General features: G+C 36.6%; 1 long non-coding RNA gene across 1 annotated transcript in view; it reads right to left on the reverse strand.

Annotated features, from left to right (window-relative positions):
- The window catches only part of LOC123380090, a 251,339-nt gene that overhangs the window by 18,165 nt on the left and 213,164 nt on the right, over positions 1–20,010 (reverse strand). Inside the window, exon 3 of the long non-coding RNA XR_006585395.1 lies at positions 8,784–8,921. This is a non-coding gene — a long non-coding RNA (uncharacterized LOC123380090). The remainder of the gene's footprint in view (positions 1–8,783; positions 8,922–20,010) is intronic.

Genomic DNA, 20,010 nt, shown 5'->3' on the forward strand with positions numbered 1-20,010 from the left:
CCAGGGTTATTAAAAAATCTTTGTACCCTTTTCACATAAATCTAGTGCTTCTTATACAAACATTTTTTTCATGTTGGAGTGATTCTAAAGCCTCTAATCCCATGGGTGTAATAGGACACCTCTCAATTATGCATCCTAGGGATGAGTAATTTCACAAGCTGAGGGAAAGAGATAAATGCATTAAAATGTTCTTGCAAAACAAATTTCTGGGAGAGAAAAAGATGAAAAAGGAAGTGAATATAGAAATTGAAGATTTACTTCATTGTGCAGAAAAGAATATTAGACCTGCCTTGGCAGAAGTGCTTAATTCATGATTCTGCACAAACAATCTGGGTAATAGCACTGCCAAAAGCCTTCCTAATATGCATGTACCTACCAAAGCTCCGCTCTGTCTCTGGCAACTGTAGAGGAGGAGAAGTGTATAATAATCACATTCTGTAGTGAGTCATGGGTCAGAGAATCTGTGAGGAATTATCTCATTATATCATTTCATTCAGGATTAGTTCTATTCAGAGGCAGAGTAGTTGGTCACTTCTGGGCTTTTTGGCCTTGTGAGAAGCTATGTATTGAGGCCCTGATCTGTGGGAAGGCACATGGTAGCTAGATGTAGGCTGTGTTATGACACTCATAAGAGCCAGGGCTTCTATAGGCAAAGACAGATAACCATATAAAAGCAATATCTTCTGTCCTGGGTGAGAAATCTTAAAGATATGCAGAGGTAGATACAATCAGATTGTTGGCATGATTAAAGAAGGCTTTGTGGATGAGTAGACAAATTGAGCCTAAAAAAAAAGGTAGATAGGCAGAGGCGAAGAGTGTCCTGGAGAATTACCTCATGTGGGAGAAATGGAACCATAAATGCCCAGAGGTTTAAAGCATGGTTGGAGAACATTTATATTATTAGATATAGCAGTATAAAATTATTTTTATGAATAAGAAATGATCAAATATCCCCAGCTTTGTAAGACACAAAGCTGCCATACCAGCACACTGGAAGACAAAGGTGGATATGTGGGTAGGAGCCACAAATCAGGAATCAAGCATGTCCTGGCAAGGTCTTTTCTAGTGAGGTATTTCCTTTAAACCTCATTAACAACACAGCATCTGCAATCTAAAGAATTATGAACCTTAGAATTTTCTAAGGAAGGGGACTTAGGAGAAACTTAGTTTAACTTCCAAACCCTGAATGACACTTCATTGTCTGCTTTTATCATTCCAGTGACAATGAATGTCCACCTAATTCAGTTAATTCTCTTTTGAGACAACTCTAGTGGTTTATTTCTTTATTCGTGTGTGTGTGTGTGTGTGTGTGTGTGTGTGTGTGTTTAATGTTGAACCAAAGATTAGTGTTACAGGCAACATTAAAGCTTTAGCTCATCCCTTCAAACATGTGAATACATCAGATTAAATACAGCTCTTCCTCAATTTATGATGGGGTTATGTCCGATAAACCATTGTAAGTGGAAAATATCGTAAGTCAAAAATGCACTTAATACACCTCATCTACCAAACATTATAGCTTAGCCTAGCTACCTTAAACGAGCTCAGAATACTTACATAATGTACAATTGGGCAAAATCATCTAACACAAAGCCAATTTTTAATCAAGTGTTGGATGTCTCATGTAACTCTGAAAGTGAAAACTGGAAGAATTGTATGGGGCACAGAATGGTTGTAAAGGTATCAGTTATTTATCCTCCTAACGACAAGGCTGACGGTACTGTGGCTCGTGGCCCAGGATTACCGGAGAGGATCCTACTATATACCACTAGCCCAGGAAAAGATCCAAATTCAAAATTCAAAGTACAATTTCTACTGAATGTGCATTGCTTCTGCACCATCATACAGTAAAAAAAAAAAAAAAAAAAAAAAAAAAAAAAAAAATTAAGTCTAACCACCGTAAGTCAAGGACTACCTGTGGTCCCTTTCTTTTATTGCTTAACTTTTGTGATTTAATTTCAGGCTCCTCCTTCACTCATATGAGGACTTTAAGAGACAAAACAGATGAACATAAGGGAAGGGAAACAAAAATAATATAAAAACAGGGAGGGGGACAAAACAGAAGAGACTCATAAATACGGAGAACAAACTGAGGGTTATGGGAGGGGTTGTGGGGGGGGTGGTAAATGGGTAAGGGGCACGAAGGAATCTACTCCTGAAATCATTGTTGCACTATATGCTAACTAATTTGGATGTAAAATTTAAAAAAAGAAAAAAAAAGAAAAAGAAAAAGAAAATTTCAGGCTCCTCACCTAGTTGGTCTAATTTTGACATGCTCCAATTTGTGAAAGTTTCTCTGAAAGTTCAACATTTAACATGACACATTATTGGGGCACCTGGGTGGCTCAGTTGGTTAGGCGACCGACTTCAGATCAGGTCATGATCTCACAGTTCGTGGGTTCGAGCCCCACGTTGGGCTGTTTGCTGACAGCTCAGAGCCTGGAGCCTGCTTCGGATTCTGTGTCTCCCTCTCTCTCTGCCCCTCCCCCGCTTGCGCTCTGTCTCTCTGTCTCTCAAAAATAAATAAATGTAAAAAAAAGTTTAACATGACACACTATCTAGAAATTGTATGCCTATATCCAGCCATCTTCTAAATAGGTTTTCTGATTAATACATAATAACATAATTAAATTTTCTTGGCAATTGCTATGCAAAGCAAAATCATATTGAGTTTACTGTCAGCTAATCCTAATTCATTTCCTACCCAGGCTAAGCCGTGAAACCCATATTGTACAGCTGTACAAATGTACCACATTTAGGACTTTTTATTAAATTCCTGTTAGATGACATGTAGGCAGAGTTAATCCCTTATTTTGACCTGTAAGTTCACTATTCTTTCAGTCAACACATTATCTATTGCTCTCCAATTTTTCTTCTACAGGTTTGATCAGCATACGACAATGTCCTTTAATAAAACTACTTAGTAAGCTGGGGCTCTGAAATACACCACCAGATCATTAGCTGGTTTCACACAAACTATTTAGAAAATAACATTTATGGAAGTCACCTAATCTTGCTGTAATTTAGCCAATAATAATTTCTTAATCTCAATTATAGGGATAACAAGATATATTTGTCAGATACCTTGCTGAAATACGGGATGTATTTCCCGTGCTTTCAGTATTCTCCACTTTCTAAGTTTCCTCTCAAAAGTATTATCGCAACTTTTGCTGAATGGGTTGTTTCTACAATGCCTTTGTAAAATGAAAGTGGGGTAGAATATAGGGCCACCTCCTATTACCCAGTAGGACCCTTTCAAACCAGTTACCACGTGAATTATGCCTAGGCCCCAACACCAATGATACAAAGGTCAGCAAACTTTTTTCTGTAAAAGGCCAGATAGTCAGTATTTTAGACTTTGTGGGCTACCTGGTCTCTGTTGCAAATACTCAGCTCTGTCATTGTGGAGCACAAGCAGCCGTAGACAGTACTGTCTACTAAACAAATGGGTGTGGCTGCATTCCAATGAAACTTTATTTACAAAAACAGGCAGCAAGCTGGATTTGGCCCAAGGCAGGAGTTTGCTGACCCCTGTATTAACATATTAGTATTGCTGGAAGGGGAGGTGAGCAGGGGATGGGCTGAATGGGTGATGGGAATTAAGGAGGGCACTTGTTGTGAAGAGCACTGGGTGTTGGGTGTCAGTGATGAATCAATGAAGCTGATATTACTTTAGAGGCTAACTAAGTGGAAGTTAAATAAAAACGTGAAACAAGCAAAAATATATTAGTATTAACACGCTGTCAGGGATCATATCTGTAATATCTGAAAATACAGAGAAGTCTAAAAAATGACAACTATTGGTGTAAAAAAAATCAGGAAAATAATCTGAGGATGATAATCTTTCTGTGCAGAGAGCTACCCACTTCAAGGAGTCACTATGGACAGCTGAGAGCTTTAAAAAGGAAAGAATAGATGATAACATCCATCTGCAAGAAAGTAGGCCCAGCAGCAAATGTAAATTTAATCTATTTTGCACTTTTGCTGAGGTTTGGGACAGGTTTCAGTATTGGTATTACCCAGATATCACATTCAATTCTCTAGAGGCCTGATTTGAAACAAAGAAGCAGACAGCATTCAGCTACCACCAGCTTGAGGTATTTTTTTTTTTTTTTTATCTTGGCTGGTGACAGTTAGAAGGCCTTGGGCATATGTACGTAAAAGAGTATTTAAAGAAACGTGGCAAACTCTTGTTCAGTAAAGCTTGACCTATGTGCTCACAAAGTACAATGTGAATATAAAAATAAACAAATGGAACTTCCTCCTGGGGGAAGAGTTGGCCCGTCACATGAACTGAAACAGGAACTGAAAGATTCTTTTGGGAAGGACATTATTGTACACTTGTATGGAGTTCATATACCATCGTTCTTCAGTTTATAAAACACCATAGATTGTAAGCTGCACAGCTGATTTAATAATGGCCATACAGGAAAGAAACCCAAGCAAACTATATTAAATGTTCCCATCAATTGTAGACTATATCCTGGCTTTAGAAATTTAGAGAGTGAAAAAGAGCGTTATAACATGGAAGAAACGTCTCATGTGATCTCTCCACTGTCCCCTCCCCACCCCAAACCAAAAGCACACACCTTGGCTTTAGGGAAAAATAAGACAAGCAAGAGCCTATCACTCATCCTTCAGGAATAATGCAGCATAAATGAACCTCACTGCTTTGTCCTAACTTGTCTATACTGAGATGAAATCTTACATTTGGATTGTTTTTAAGTGGACATGTAACTATTAAAGATTTTTTTAAAAATGAACTTTTATTTTAGAACAGCTTCAGATTTATAGAGTTATTTCAAAGATAGTATAGAGGGTTTTAAGGTACCCCACACCCAGTTTTTCAATATGGTTCCTTTTTGTTGTTATTGTTAACTTTAAGAGTTGTTTGTAATTTTAGATACAAGTTTTTTTTTTGTTGTTGTTTTTCAGGTAATCTCTGCACCCAATGTGGGGCTCAAATGTACAATCCTGAGATCAAGAGTTCCATGCTCCATCAATTGATTGAGCCAGCCAGGTGCCCCTAGATACAACTTCTTTATCAGAGGTATGTTTTGCAAATATTTTCATCCAGTTTGTGGTTTGTCTTTCTTTTTCATAACTGTGTCCTAATTTCCTTTTTCTCTTCTAGGATCCCATCCAGGATACCACATTAAATTTAATTGTCATGTCTCCTTGGGCATCTCTTGGTTTTAACAGTTTCTCAGATTTCTCTTGTTTGCGATGCCCTTGACGGTTTTGCAGATTATTGGTCAGATATTTTCTACAATCTCTTCCAAATGGGATTTGTAATACATTAAAAGTCTTCTGCTGCTTTCTGTGTTCCATTCTAGGATCCTCCGCACTCTGAGACGATTTCTTAAAAATTGTATATATCAAGATGGAGTCTTTGTGCTATAAAAGTCAGTGGGTTTTGGGGCGCCTGGGTGGCGCAGTCGGTTAAGCGTCCGACTTCAGCCAGGTCACGATCTCGCGGTCCGTGAGTTCGAGCCCCGCGTCAGGCTCTGGGCTGATGGCTCAGAGCCTGGAGCCTGTTTCCGATTCTGTGTCTCCCTCTCTCTCTGCCCCTCCCCCGTTCATGCTCTGTCTCTCTCTGTCCCAAAAATAAATAAACTTTGAAAAAAAAAATTTAAAAAAGTCAGTGGGTTTTGACAATGTCTAACATCTTGTATTCACCATTATTACATCATACTTTACAGCCCTAAAAGTAGCTTTGCTGCCCTAAAATTTCCCCTGTGTTTTCCCCAACCAGAAGACCTTCTCTGCCACCTACTGAACCCCTGGCAACCACTCATCTGTTTATTAGCACTACAGTTTTGCCTTCAAACTGTCATACACTTGTGGAAACATACGATAAGTAGCCTTTTCAGACTGGTTTCTTTTATTTTGCAATATGCCTTTAAGGTCCCTCTATGTTTTTTTTTCATGACTTGATAGCTCATATCGTTTTGTCCCTGAATACTATTCCATTTAATGGCATACCAACTTTATTTATCTTGTTACCCATCGAAGGAAATCGTGGTTGTGCTCAGTTTTGGATGATCATAAGTAAAGACCTTCTAAACATTCGTATGAATGTTTTTATGTCAACGTAAGTTTTCAATTCATTTGGGTAAATACGACGTAGAAGCGCAATTGCTGGATCTTATGATAAGCCTATGTTTAGCTTTGCAAGAAACCGCCAAAGTATTTTCTGAAGTAGCTGTACCATTTTGCATTCTACAGCGAATGACAGCTCCTGTTGCTCCGTACAAACTGTTATCGTTGTCAGTGTTTTAAATTTTTGCTATTCTAATAAGTTTGTGGTGGTGTCTCATTGTTGTTTGTAATTCCCTAATAATAAATAATACTGAGCATATTTTCACATGCTTATTTTCCATCTGTATATCTTCTCTGATCACATGCCTCTTCGGATTTTTTTTTTTTGCCTATTTTTAAATTGAGTTATTTCTTTTCTTTTGGTTGAATTTAATGTTTTATTTGTGCATTTTGGATAAGAGTCCTCTATCAGAAGTATCTGTTGCAGATATTCTCTCCCGATCTGTGGCTTGTCTCCATATTCTCTTGACATTGTCATTCACAGAGCAGAAGTTTTTCATCTTAATGAAGTTGAGCTTGTCAATTATTTCTTTCATAGATCGTGCTTTGGTGTTGTGTCTAAAACATCTTTGCCATACCCAAGGTTATCTAGATTTTCTCCTATGTTATCTTTCAGGAGTTTTATAGTTTTGCATTTTATATTTAGGTCTATATTATTTGGAGTTAATTTTTTGTGAAGTGTGTAAAATCTGTGTCTTGATTCCTTTTTTTTTTTTTTTTTTTTTTTTTTTTTTTTTTGCATGTAGATGTTCAGTTGTTTTGCATCATTTGCTGAATGGATTGCCTTTTCATTCCCTTGGTAGTACCATTCGATGAACCAAAGTTTTTGATTAAGTCCGATTTATTTTATCTTTTGTTCCCTGTGCTTTTAAGATTCCATTGCCAAATCCAAAGTCCTGCATATATGCTTCTATATGTTCTTTGAATAATACCATAGCTACAGACTTTAAATTTGGTCTTTGATTCATTTTGAGTTAATGATAAAGGTGCATGATAAAGGTCTAATTTCATTCTTTTGCATGTGGATACACAGTTTTCCAGAACAATTTGTTCAAAAGACCATTATTTCCCTTTTGGATGGTCTTCCCATTCTTGTCAAAAATCAATTGACCATAGATTGATAGACCATTGAGTTTGTTTTTATATTCTCAGTTCTATTGTATTTGTCTATTTTTATACCAAAACGACAGTTTTGGTTACTGTAGCTTTTTAGTAAATTTTGAAAGCAGAAGTGTGAATCCTTCAAATCTGTTCTTTTTCAAACATGCTATTACTTTCTGGATCCATTGAAACTCCATATGAATTTTAGCTTGGGATTGTCCATTTTGCCAAAAAACATCACCGTGATTTTGAAAACGGTTGGTAAAATGCTGACATTTTGCCCCGTTAATTAGAGAACACTCTAACTGGAAGCTGGGGAGAAAGGAGGATGACTGTGTTCTCAGATGCACCAGCCTGGAGTGGCATTTCTGTTCCACTAATCTGGAAGAGGGAGGAGGGAACCTCAGATTCTCATTGTTCTTAGTGAGTTTTAGTAGATTTTCTTGAATAAGTGTTTCTTCATTTGCTGTGTGCCCTTAGGACCATTTCCACAAACTTTAAATGGTTGTTCCTTTTAAAATATTTTTTTCCAGTTTTACTGAAAAGTGGGTCCACAGTGCTCCTCACACTGTCATGTTGCAAGTGGAATTCTCTTTAAATATGATTTTAAAACATTTATACTTTATTAAGCTCTCCAGAGAGCAGATTTATCCCTTCACGGAAAGCCAGTTTGAGTTATGAACTTGTTCTTAAAAGAATGATATGTGTAGCCCCTCAAGTAATCACACATCGGCCTGTGGCATTTTTTTCAACAAAATCAAAGCTTTAAGTGTTTTTTATAAAATTTGTGTCTTTTTGGTGAATTGGTTTGACTTTTGTAATTCGAACATTTTAATTGAAGCACTTTTTTACAAGGACAGAAATGCAAAGAAAAGTAATTTGATTAATTTTATAAAATATATTTCCATTTTTATTACATTTATAACACATTAATATATATTTGTTATTAAAGGTTTAAACAATACACTTCTGTATCCCTATAGAACTTTAATGCATTTATATATATATTTACTGTATGTGTAATCATAAAATAAATGCATCTTTTTTTCTGCAACTTATCTTTTTCACTTCATAAGAGATCTTAGAAAACTTTGTTATTTGATATAGATCTTCCTCATATTTATCTTTAATAGCTGTAAACTATTTCATAAGGTGGATTGCCTTTTTTTTAGTTAAATTTTTTTTAATGTTTATTTAGTTTTGAGAGAGAGAGAGAGAGAGACAGAGTGGGAGTGGGGAAGGGGAGGAGAGAGAAAGACACAGAATCTGAAGCAGGATCCAGGCTCCGAGCTGTCAGCACAGAGCCTGATGCAGGGACTGAACCCACGAATGACAAGATCATGGCAGCCAAAGTCAGATGCTTAACTGACTGAGTTACTCAGGTGCCCCTAAAACACTTCTCTATTGATAGACATTTAGTTTTCTTTTTTTAAAAAAAAATTATTATAATTATTGCTAATTAGAATTTATTGAACACTATTCACCTCTGTGTATTTGGGTTCCACTCATGTAACAGAAACTTCAAATAATAAGGTAAGTTCTAAGTCCCTCCCCCTGCTTTACCTCTAGTATACACTTACCAAGATGCTCAGAGGTAGGGTTAGCTGATGATATTATTGAAGTTTGAATAGGTCTGGGTTAAAGATTCTGCGATTTCTTAGTCTTTCCTTCAGGGTCACAGAAAGGCTGTTCCAGCTTCAGACCTCTCCTCCATATCCCTGGCAGAACAATGAAAAAATACAACATGAAAATAGGGCCTATGACCAGTTAGGTGCTTTCCTGAACACCCTGCTGTTGTTGGCTGAATTGTGCTTCCCCCTACAAGTTCGTATTTTGGATTCCTAACACCCAATATCTCAGCATGTGACTGCGTTTGGAAACAGAGTCTTTAAAAAGGTTATCATGTTAAAATAAGGCCATTGTATTTATTTTAATGTGACTCATTTCCTTATATGAAGAGGGGACTAGGACAGACACACACAAAAGAAGGCCATGTGAAGATACAAGGAGAAGTATCCATCTTACAAGGCAATGAAAGAGGCCTTGGTAGAAACTAACTCTGCATACACTTTCGTCTCAGACTTTTAGCCTCCATCATTGTGAGAAAATAAATATCTGTTGTTTAAGCCAGCAGCTCAGTGGTATTTTTTTTGTTTGTTTACATCACATTAACTAGAGGTATGTCACCTGGCTATCCTTAGATGCAAGAAAGGCTGAGAAATATGATTCTTTTCTTACTGAGGACATTGCTTCCCCTATCTATACCAAGATTCTGATACTAAGGGAAGGGAGCCTAATAAATAATGGGTATTCACTGCTTCTAAGTTCCAAGGTCTTTACTTTTATAATCTTAACTTAATCCGTATAAGTCTAAAATATTTTACAGAGATATAAATCAAGGAGTCAAATAAAAAGTCACCTGATTGGACCACAGACTGTCTGATAGAATGCTCAATCTAAGTTATCTCAGTATTTTTCTCCCTATTATAAGTAATATCATTTTTAAATTCCTAATACATACACTTTTTTTGTATTTGATAAACTCGATTTTTAGAAACTAGATTTTTAGGATTCCTAGGATCATAACTACTATAATTCATGTTGTTACTCTTTAAATAAGAATGTGCTAGTTAAATTGCTTTCTTAAAAGGCATTGTCAGATGATACTCCCACCAACAGTTTATAAGTGTCCGTTTTCTCTCCAGTGCTGGGTATTAACAATCTTATAAATATTTTGCTAATCTAATGAGTCAAAAAAGGATATAACATTATTTTTAAATCTCCCTTATTATCAGGGAGGTAAAACATCTTTTCATACATTTATTGACCATTTGTATTTTTGTTCTTTTAATCATTTTTCTATTTGGTTATCCTTTCATATTTATTTATAGGGGCTCTTGATATATTCTGAGTATTAATCCTTCTTATATTTGCTCTATATACTGTTTCCCAATTATAATTTGTCTTAACTTGGTTTAAGGAATTTTTCTCAAGACAAATACTGAATATTTTTGTGATGAATTCTGATATTTATGTTTTTCCTAGGAAAATCTTCTCCAATCACAGTTATACATATGTATATATACCTATGGGTCATCTTAGTGTTATAGTTGTTAGTTTGTGGTTTTTATTTGAGTTTAACACTTAGCTCTTTTACCTACCTGGAATTTTTTTATATGCATTGCCTGAGGCAGAAATCTAACTTTATTTTTTTACAGACATTTGGCTGATTGTCCCAGTGTTATCCTTGATGTTGTTAATCTCATCATTTTTACAAAAATATAAAGATAATTTTTTATCTACGTAACATGCTCCTTATGATCTTCTGCTATACAGGAATTTTTGTACCAAAACATCATAATCTTATTTCATTTACATGTAAATCTGAAGATGGAAAACACGTTTTGGTAGTTTTATCACTAAAACGTTTGTACTCTTTCCTCAGTTTATGGCAAAATTCTTTTTCACCAGTAGTTTTAACATTATGATTGTATTGTTTATGAGGTACGTATTGCTTTTGGGGGGATTCTCAAGTGGTTGGCGAAAGTGCCTATTTGACTTTTCCACTGAAACTTTTATACCAGAGTTATTTTTGGTTCCCATCTGTCAGCAGATTGAGATGTTTGATGGAAACCACTTTATCTCAAAGATTTATTCAATCCCTTTAGCCATTTGAAAAATGAAGGTTAATCACAAAACACAAAGAGTCAGTATAGTTTTATTACTTAAGAGCATCCCACTGGAAGGGTTAATATGTCCACATTACAGAAAAAAGAAGGCTCATAATTCCTAGAGAATTAACTGGAAGAGAGGAACAGCCTGACCCAGAGAAATCCCTCCAGGGTCCTGGAGAAGTTCCAGCATTCTGAAGGTTGGTACTCAAGCTAGCCTGTGTTTTGAGCCACTTTATCTGATACTTGAAGTTGGAAGACTCAGTATATATTTAATGCTGCATGTCTAAAAATACCTTTCAAGTTTACTTAGAAATTTAGGCAGGAGAATGCCTTTTTCGGGAGAAGGGAATTAGGGGATTCTTTTAAAGCAATTAGAAAAATGAAATGAATAGTCAGGTATAAATGTTCTTCAAAATTAATCCTCACTAGAACCTGGGAAATTTGGCTGTAAATATCCCTGCTTTTTTGATAAATTGAAATCTGCTTTATCTGCATTAGAAGGAATGCAATCGATGTTTCTACAATGAAAATAAAGGATACTTTGTCTATTGTGTAAATTGAACATGTATATATTTGATTTTCTTAAGATGAGATTTACTTGTATATGTTTTTCTGTAAACTTGGGAACATTGATTTATTCTGTTAATACTGCTGGTTACAGGCCAATCTATATCTCCCCAACTTCATACTAGTCTATTTCTTTTTTTTTTAATTTTTAATGTTTATTTTTTAGAGAAAGAGAGACAGAGTATGAGTGGGGAGGGGCAGAGAAAGAGGGAGACACAGAATCTGAAGCAGGCCTCAGGCTCTGAGTTGTCAGCACAGAGCCCCATGTGGGGCTCAAACCCACAAACCGTTAGATCATGACCTGAGCTGAAGTCAGTCGCTTACCAGAGCCACCTAGGTGCCCCCACCCTACTCTATATCTAATGTATGTACATTGTTTCAGAGTCAAGGTATCTGACAGGAATATCATGTACTAAAAACAAACAAATAAATATGAGTTAAAGACTGTTACTTAGAATGAAGAAGTAATTCACATTTTTTAAAAGATGAATTATGAACTATTAGTATGAACATTAGGAATTATAGTATGTAGATGAATTTGTGTGAGTTTCTGGGATAGATACCTATTTAAATTTTTAATAAGCACTTCCCACTCTGCCTTTTATTTCCCTGATTGTCTTTATCCAGCAGTTCATACTTTGCAAACTCTCTCCTTATTGCTGGGGTTGCAAAAAACTATCATGAATTAAATATGTTGTCTATGGAGGATAGCTAATCCATAAGCCAACATCATGTAAAACAGCTTAATCTTGACCTTCTTTGACAGTTGTCATAAAAATTGCTTCAATCCAGTCCTCTCTGATCACCACAGCCTGTACAGCTTCTCAGAGCAAATCCTTTCCTATGATTTGCATAAGGAAGTTCTAAGCTCATGGTTACATGTCATGTCTTCTACTTTCAGGTAAGTGAAAATAGCTAATATAAACCTCTTGCTTAAAAAACACTAGGTGTTCCTATACTTTTAAATGACAGTCAACAAAACAAAAACTGAACAACTCAACAACTTTCTACAGAAAACTCACATCTCAGAACAAGCACTCTTGCAAGAGAGTGGTATACTGAAAAGATCCTAGACTTCAGGCTAAATGGATGTTGGGTTGAATCCCAGGCCCCCACCTGTATATCAAGGGAATTTGGCAGCAATGGATTTAACTTTTCCTAATCTGTTTTCTCATCCTGAAGTGAAGTTGCAAATGCCTAAGTCGTAGACTGTTATATGTAGTAGGAGGTTTACCATATAGAAAGCCCCAGGCATAGTACCCAGCAAGAGGGCCTTTCAATTCTAGAAAATCCATTCCCTTACTAGCTTTTCCTCCCTCTGTTTTTACTTAACACTGAGTTTTGCAGAGTTTTTAATACTGTAATTTCCCAAACTGTACTGAAATAGGTAGGATTCAGGATAGAGGCAGTAAGGCAGATAGCCTAGGGAGGTTGAGTAGGGAGGCTTTAGCTATCTGGAGAGAAATAGGGCTTTATGAAGTTTTTGAAAAGCGAATTACAGCATGTTGTTAGCAATCATGAACACTTCTAAGAATACTGGTGATTTTATGTGTCACCGTGAACTTGAATGCGCTAAGGGATGCCCGTATAGCTGGTAAACATTATTTGTGGGTGTGTCTGGGAGGGTGTTTCGTGAAAAGATTAACATTTGAATCAGTAGACTTGGTGAAGATTACTCTTACCAGTGTGGGTGGGCATCATCCAACCTATTTAGGGCCTCAATAGAACAAAAAGGCCGAGGAAGGATGATTTTCTCTCTCTGACCTGAAACATCCATCTTCTGCCCTTGAACATTGGAGTTCCTGGTTCCTGGGTCTTCTGTCTTACACTGGATCTTATAACATTGGTTTCCCCTATTCTCAGGCCTTCAGACAATAACTGAATTATACCACTGGCTTTCAAGGTTTTCCAGCTTGCAAAAGGCAGATCAAGGAGTCCCTAGGGCTCCATCATCATAGATAATTCTTTTTTTAAGTCATTCAATCAACCTCTTACTATGGAAATAAATTTCAGCGACTTGGACTCTCGACCTTGATTCCTCTAAACAAAAGGCCCCATGACTTGATAGTATGATTTAACCATAGGAAGTGTATTGCGCAAAAAGCTTTATGCATTACAACATAGAGAACAAGCTCTAGTTAAGGCAATAATATAGGGAAGGATGGTGTGCATATACATTTGTCCAGAGAAGCTCCTTAACTTTAAAATTATGCGTTGGAACTAGAACATTTAAAAACTTCAAATAGACTCCAAATGAAAAATAATGACAGAAATTAATTAGAGCTGGAGAAAAACTAATATCGCTTACTCAAAAAGCATGTACTAAGAATGCAAGGGAACAGATAGTTTACACATTCAGACTATGTTTAATGAGGTTTCAAGAAAGCACTCTATTTAAAAATTGGTAGCATGTTTTGGTTACGTTGGCAGAGTGTCACTCTGGTGTCTTCTTTTTTAATCTGACTGCAGATCTAATTTTTGCTATGTCAAAGAGACCCTCAAGTGCTTTTTAAATCCTCTTCTAAAAACATTTCTTCATTTGGCTCTAAATGTACAGTTGACCCTTGAACAATGGGTTTGAACAGTGCAGGTGCACTTACACCTGGATCTGTGTGTGTGTGTGTGTGTGTGTGTGTGTGTGTGTATGTGTGTGTTTTATAAGTATGGCACTATCAGTGTGTTTTCCTTATAATTTTCTTAACATATTTTCTTTTTCATAACTTAATGTATTGTAAGAATACACTCTACAATACATAGAATATACAAAGTTCGTGTTAATCAAGTGTAATGTTATTGGTAAGACTTACAGTCAACAATAGTCTATTAGTAAAGTGTTTGGGGAGTCTGATTTAAACTCAGATTTTCAACTGTGCGGGCAGCTGGTGCTCGTAAGCCTCATGTTATTTAAGGGTCAACTGTATATACAATCAATCCAAAGTACACTACATTTTAGGAAGAGATAAATTATAGTATGAGTATCCATTATTTTGAATCTACTATATTTACCAAATATTTTTGACTCATTATGTTTTTAGGCATCAATATTTATTAATACAAAATTTTATGTGTATACTACTGTTAAACTTTTACATTATGTTGTAATATGTTTGAGTATAATTTTAAGAACATAAGAAAAGATTAAGACAGGTGATGAACTCTGAGAAAGTTTTCTCATTTCATATAAAGGGGAACTTATGGAGGTCAAGCTTTTCCAACAACTTCCTCCTCTACATAGATAATGGCTTTGGGGCATCTGGGTGGCTCAGTCAGTTAAGTGTCCAACTCTTGATTGCAGCTCAGGTCATGATCTCAAGGGTTCGTGAGTTCGAGCCCTGCATCAAGCTGTGTGCTGATAGCATGGAGCCTGTTCGGGATTCTCTCTCTCCCTCCCTCTGTGCCCCTCTCCTGATTGCTGTCTCTCTCTCTTTCAAAATAAATAAACTTAAAATTTTTTTAAATAAATAGATAATAGCTTTTCTGAAGTATAAGCTGAAGTATCAATTTTTTTTTAATTTTTTTTTCAACGTTTATTTATTTTTGGGACAGAGAGAGACAGAGCATGAACGGGCGAGGGGCAGAGAGAGAGGGAGACACAGAATCGGAAACAGGCTCCAGGCTCTGAGCCATCAGCCCAGAGCCCGACGCTGGGCTCGAACTCACAGACCGCGAGATCGTGACCTGGCTGAAGTCGGACGCTTAACTGACTGCGCCACCCAGGCGCCCCAGAAGTATCAATTTTTTAAAATAGGTCAAAGCTGGTGAAAAGTAAGTTGTTATTTTCACAACCTCACCACACAGAGTTTTATATTATACTCCATTACTTACCCATAATCATATAACATTAAAGAAGAGAAGAAAATGGACTAGCATCTTTTAAATATTTTAATTAAAACTTAGGAGGCTGGGGGCCTGGGTGGCTCAGTCGGTTGAGCGTCTGACTTTGGCTCAGGTCATGATCTCACAGTTTGTGAGTTTGAGCCCCGTGTTGGGCTCTGTGCTGTCAGTTTGGAGCCTGGAGCCTGTTTCGGATTCTGTGTCTCCCTCTCTCTCTGCCCCTTTCCAGCTCACGCTCTGTCTCTCAGGAATAAATAAATGTTAAAAAAAAACAAAAAAAAAACAAAAAAACCACAAAACTTAGCAGGCTGATTTCTCATCAGAAGAATGAAGAATGTGAGTCAACGAGAGACTCTTAAAGGCTTGCTATTACTTCCTCCTCTATGTTCCCAGAGAATTATCTGTACTTTGTATCTAGACATCATGTACATCATACTAAAATTGTTTGTATACCTACCAATTTATCTTAAGAGAATGCTAGGCCCTCAAAGAGAGAGACAATGTTATTATTTTTTAATACTTCTGGTGTACTTAACATGTTGAATGAATGAATGAATAACTCTACTTATGAAGGAGTATAAACATGATTTTGATAAATTACAGAAAAATTTATGACTATGATCCATAGTAAAAAAAAAAACCCACAATTTTACATTAGGATGCAAAATACAAATGTCTATCTTGCTATCTTTCTCTGGTTATCTATCTAAAACAAAAGAGTTGCCAATCAATACTCCTCCTTACTCTGGGCACCATTCTCCTATTTTCTATTCTAATCTATTTTATTTTTTAATAAAGTTTATTTATTTATCTTTGAAAGAGAGAGAGCATGCATGAGCATGGGAGGGGCAGAGAGGGACAGAGAGAATTCCAAGCAGGCTCTACATTATCAGTTCAGAAACTGACACAGGGCTCAAACCCACAAACTGTGAGATCATGACCTGAGCTGAAACCAAGTGTGGGACGCTCAACCAACTGAGCCACCCATGCACACCTCATCTATTTCATTTTTTAAAGAGGATTGTCAATGAACTAAGCTGATTTTATAAACCAGGTGAGTCATGACCTGTAGTTTAAACAACAGATTTGTGGGGGAAGAGAAAAACAAAAGTATCAATTTATCCCTAATTTAACTTACATACAGGAAACTAATAGAAAACAGGTATATAGATGTTGGGCGTTTCATAAAATGTTCTGGAAATTCTGACAGAACATACAAGATACTTGAGTGTAAATTTCTGGAGAAGGCTTCAGAGAAGTTTAATTCCACTTGAGCCTTAGTATTTTAGAATTTACATGTAAAGAGAGAAGCTGAACATTCTAAGGTGTATAGTAGATGAGAACAAGAGCAGAGAAAGGAAGCAGAGAGCAAACAACTATAACCTGAGGAGATGTGACCACAACCATAAGGATCTTGACAGATGGCCTAAGAGAGATAAAATGGATTGAATACTGGACTGAGGACTCCATTAAGATTTCAAGCCATATACTTTCTATATGTACATTATATATATATATATATATATATATATATATATATATATATATATATATCAATGTAGCATCATTAAGCAACATAGCAATATTTTTCCCTTTGGTGAAAAAGAATATATGCAGGGAACACAATTAGCCTTTTGAAAAAAAATTTTAAATACTTTTAAAAAGTTTATTTATTTATTTAGAGAGAGAGTGCATGTGCATGAGTGGGAGAGAAGCAGAGAGAGACGGAGAGAGAAAATCTCAAGCAGGCTCCATGCCGTCAGCCCAGGGCTTGATGCACGGCTCGATCCCACGAACAATGAGATCATGACCTGAACCGAAATCAAGAGTCAGACGCTTACCTGACTCAACCACCAGGTGCCCCTAGCCTATTTTTTTAATGTTTATTTGTTTTTTAGAGGGGGGTTGGGGCAGAGAGAGGGAGGGACAGAGGATCTGAGGCAGGCTCTGTGCTGACAGCAGGGACCCAATGTGGGGCTCAAACTCAGGAACCGTGAGGTCATGACCTGAGCTGAAGTTGGATGCTTAACCACCTGAGCCACCCAGGCGCCCCAGAATTAGCCAACTAAAGTGCTATGAGGAAGGTGATAAAGATCAGGCTAGTTCAGAAACAGTTGTAAAAAAGGTGCTTGATGATTTCTGAAGCTGAACAATGAATGGAATTAACCCTTACTGGTGTGAGCCTGGCTCACTGGAGAAATGTTAGCAGCAATGACAGGCATGGAGACATTGGGAATAATGGTCTGTTTTAGTGGGCTGATTGGAGTGTTTTTGAGGTTCCCTCATAATTGTATATTTCAATATCCAATCATCTTCTACACTGGAATGATTAATAGTTATTTTTAGCTAAAAGTTTTTAATCTCTTTGACAATTGGCAGTTTGTTCACCTCTGGCATGACATAACATCAAGATGTAATTTTAAAGCTAAGAATGATTCCTATTCGCATCCTTGGAACAAGGCTAAACTTCAGTGTCTAGGTAGTCTGTTAGCAAATAGGCAAATTAGATAAAAACCAGATTGCTCTGGATATGGCTCTCCCAATCTCATGGTTGACCATCATGGAGATTCAGCATATAATCCTAGGCTCAAACAAACAAACAAACACCTTAGCTCCCTCAAAACAAAAGAACAAAATAATTCCAACAAAACCAACTATATCATGGAAATATTTAGAAAACTATATGAAACTGGACTGAAGTTACTTCTTTCCTTCACAATAAAAAAAAAATTACTGGCCTTGAGCATGATTTTCGAAGACCATTATTTTTCTATCCATTAGGTTTCAAGCTTCCTCTACAATACTGTCCTCGTCTCCCACCACTTCCACTTCTTTCTTTATTTAAGTCACTAAACCAAGAAAACACAAGAATTGCCTCTGTTAGATACATTTGGCAAAAACTAAATCCAACAGATACAGAAATGTAACAGAGAGCACTGTTTTATTTTAATTCTTTAAACACTCAAGTCACACTCTTGTTGAGCCACAGAATATTCATTGGGTGCTATTTGCATGACTAGTTTTATAATTTGGGATCCATCCATTTGAACAAATCAGAAGTTTTATAAATAATACCTTTCTATGCTTGAGTCACTTTAAAACCGTGATTTTATGTGAAATGGCAATATCTATTTGGCTAATTTGTTTTTTTTTTCTCAGAGTGAAAAGACAACCATGATGAAGGTAACAGTCAATACAATAGAATAAACATTAATATTTACAGGATTACTGTTATAGTATGAATGGCAGTATCGTACACAGAGAAGAAATGCACATCTTACAACCTTAGAATGTGTTCAGATGTTTGGGGTGTAGGACATATTATAACACTGCATAATTACAAAGTACCTTTCTTGATAGGATCTATTTCATATGTTCTCCTAGTTTCTTCGGTGTTGCTACAAAGATACATAACTCTATTTGTGAGATGATGTGTAACTCGGCAAATTCCTACTAAGTCCATGTGAGTTGAAGAAAGGAGAACAAAAACTAAGTTAGCTGAGCAGATGTTTGCATGTGAGAGGCCTCTACTGTTCGTGACCTGCAGGACTGGTATAAAGAAGGATTTCAGACACCAATGTATAGCGTTACAATAGGTTCTGTCCCATTGCAGGAGTTAATATTTCAAAATATCCTTATTGAACGTCAGTTGATGTTCTGTTAAGAGCCACCTTTTTTTGTTCTAGGTCCTCTGAATATAATTGGGAATAATGACAATTATTAGGAATGTAGGAAAAACTGAGACACCAGTCATGGATCCTTAAAACATTGCAAGACCAAATTTACTCCCTTCAGGTAAAACAAAATTGGAACTCAGAAGCGTTGTTACTTCCGTAATCCCATGTAGATTACATAAGATTCCCATGTGGGGAATTTACGAATCCCATGTGGATTCGTAAGAACATCTAACATAGTATTCTTCCCAGATGACAATAAATCCTATAAAGAACTAATTATTCACAATCTAGTCACTCTCTCTGCAAGTTCTTTCCATTAAGTTTAAATGATAGAAAGGGAAAAGGTAGTGCTAACTATGACAGATTCCAAGACCATAACATCATGAAAGTGGTTTAATTTTAGATAAGAGTCTGAAAAATGCATTCGAATCATGACAAGGGAAATAATTCCAAGGCGCTCGAAATGTGATACTACCGCTGATTGCTGAGAATGTAATTATTATAAAGAGTCAACAGTGAGTCTGCACTAAAATGTAATTTAGACGATCTTTCCGCATGAGTAACACAAAAAGGAGAATAAAAAAACAACTTTGCTAAGACTCCTGGAGAAAATATTCAAATGAAGCAACAACAGCAGTGAAAAACCAAATAGCAAACAGGACAAATCACAAGAGGACATTTTTGAGTCCTCAGACATTTGGGAATTGAAAGCATATGAAAACAACAAAGTTAGCAGGGTTTGGGAAAGCCAGCAGTGATGAAATCCACATAAGTCAGAGTTCAATAGCACTCACAGCACTGGCTCTACATAAATTTGGGAAGTAGGTGGATTTTTGCTTTGGTACCACCCAGTCATCTTTCAGTTCAACGTTTGGTGGTTGGCGTGTGTGGTAGGATTGAATTGGGTAAGGGAAGAAGGAGGATAGGGTGTGTTTTCTCAAATTCCTTCAAAATTTCCTGCTTTGGGCACCTCTTTTTTTTCTTTAATGCTTATTTATTCTTGAGAAAGAGAGAGAGACAGAGTGTGAGCAGGGAAGGGGCAGAGAGAGAGAGAG

The sequence above is a fragment of the Felis catus genome, chromosome C2, assembly GCF_018350175.1.
Source record: "Felis catus isolate Fca126 chromosome C2, F.catus_Fca126_mat1.0, whole genome shotgun sequence".
Lineage (NCBI taxonomy): Eukaryota > Metazoa > Chordata > Mammalia > Carnivora > Felidae > Felis > Felis catus.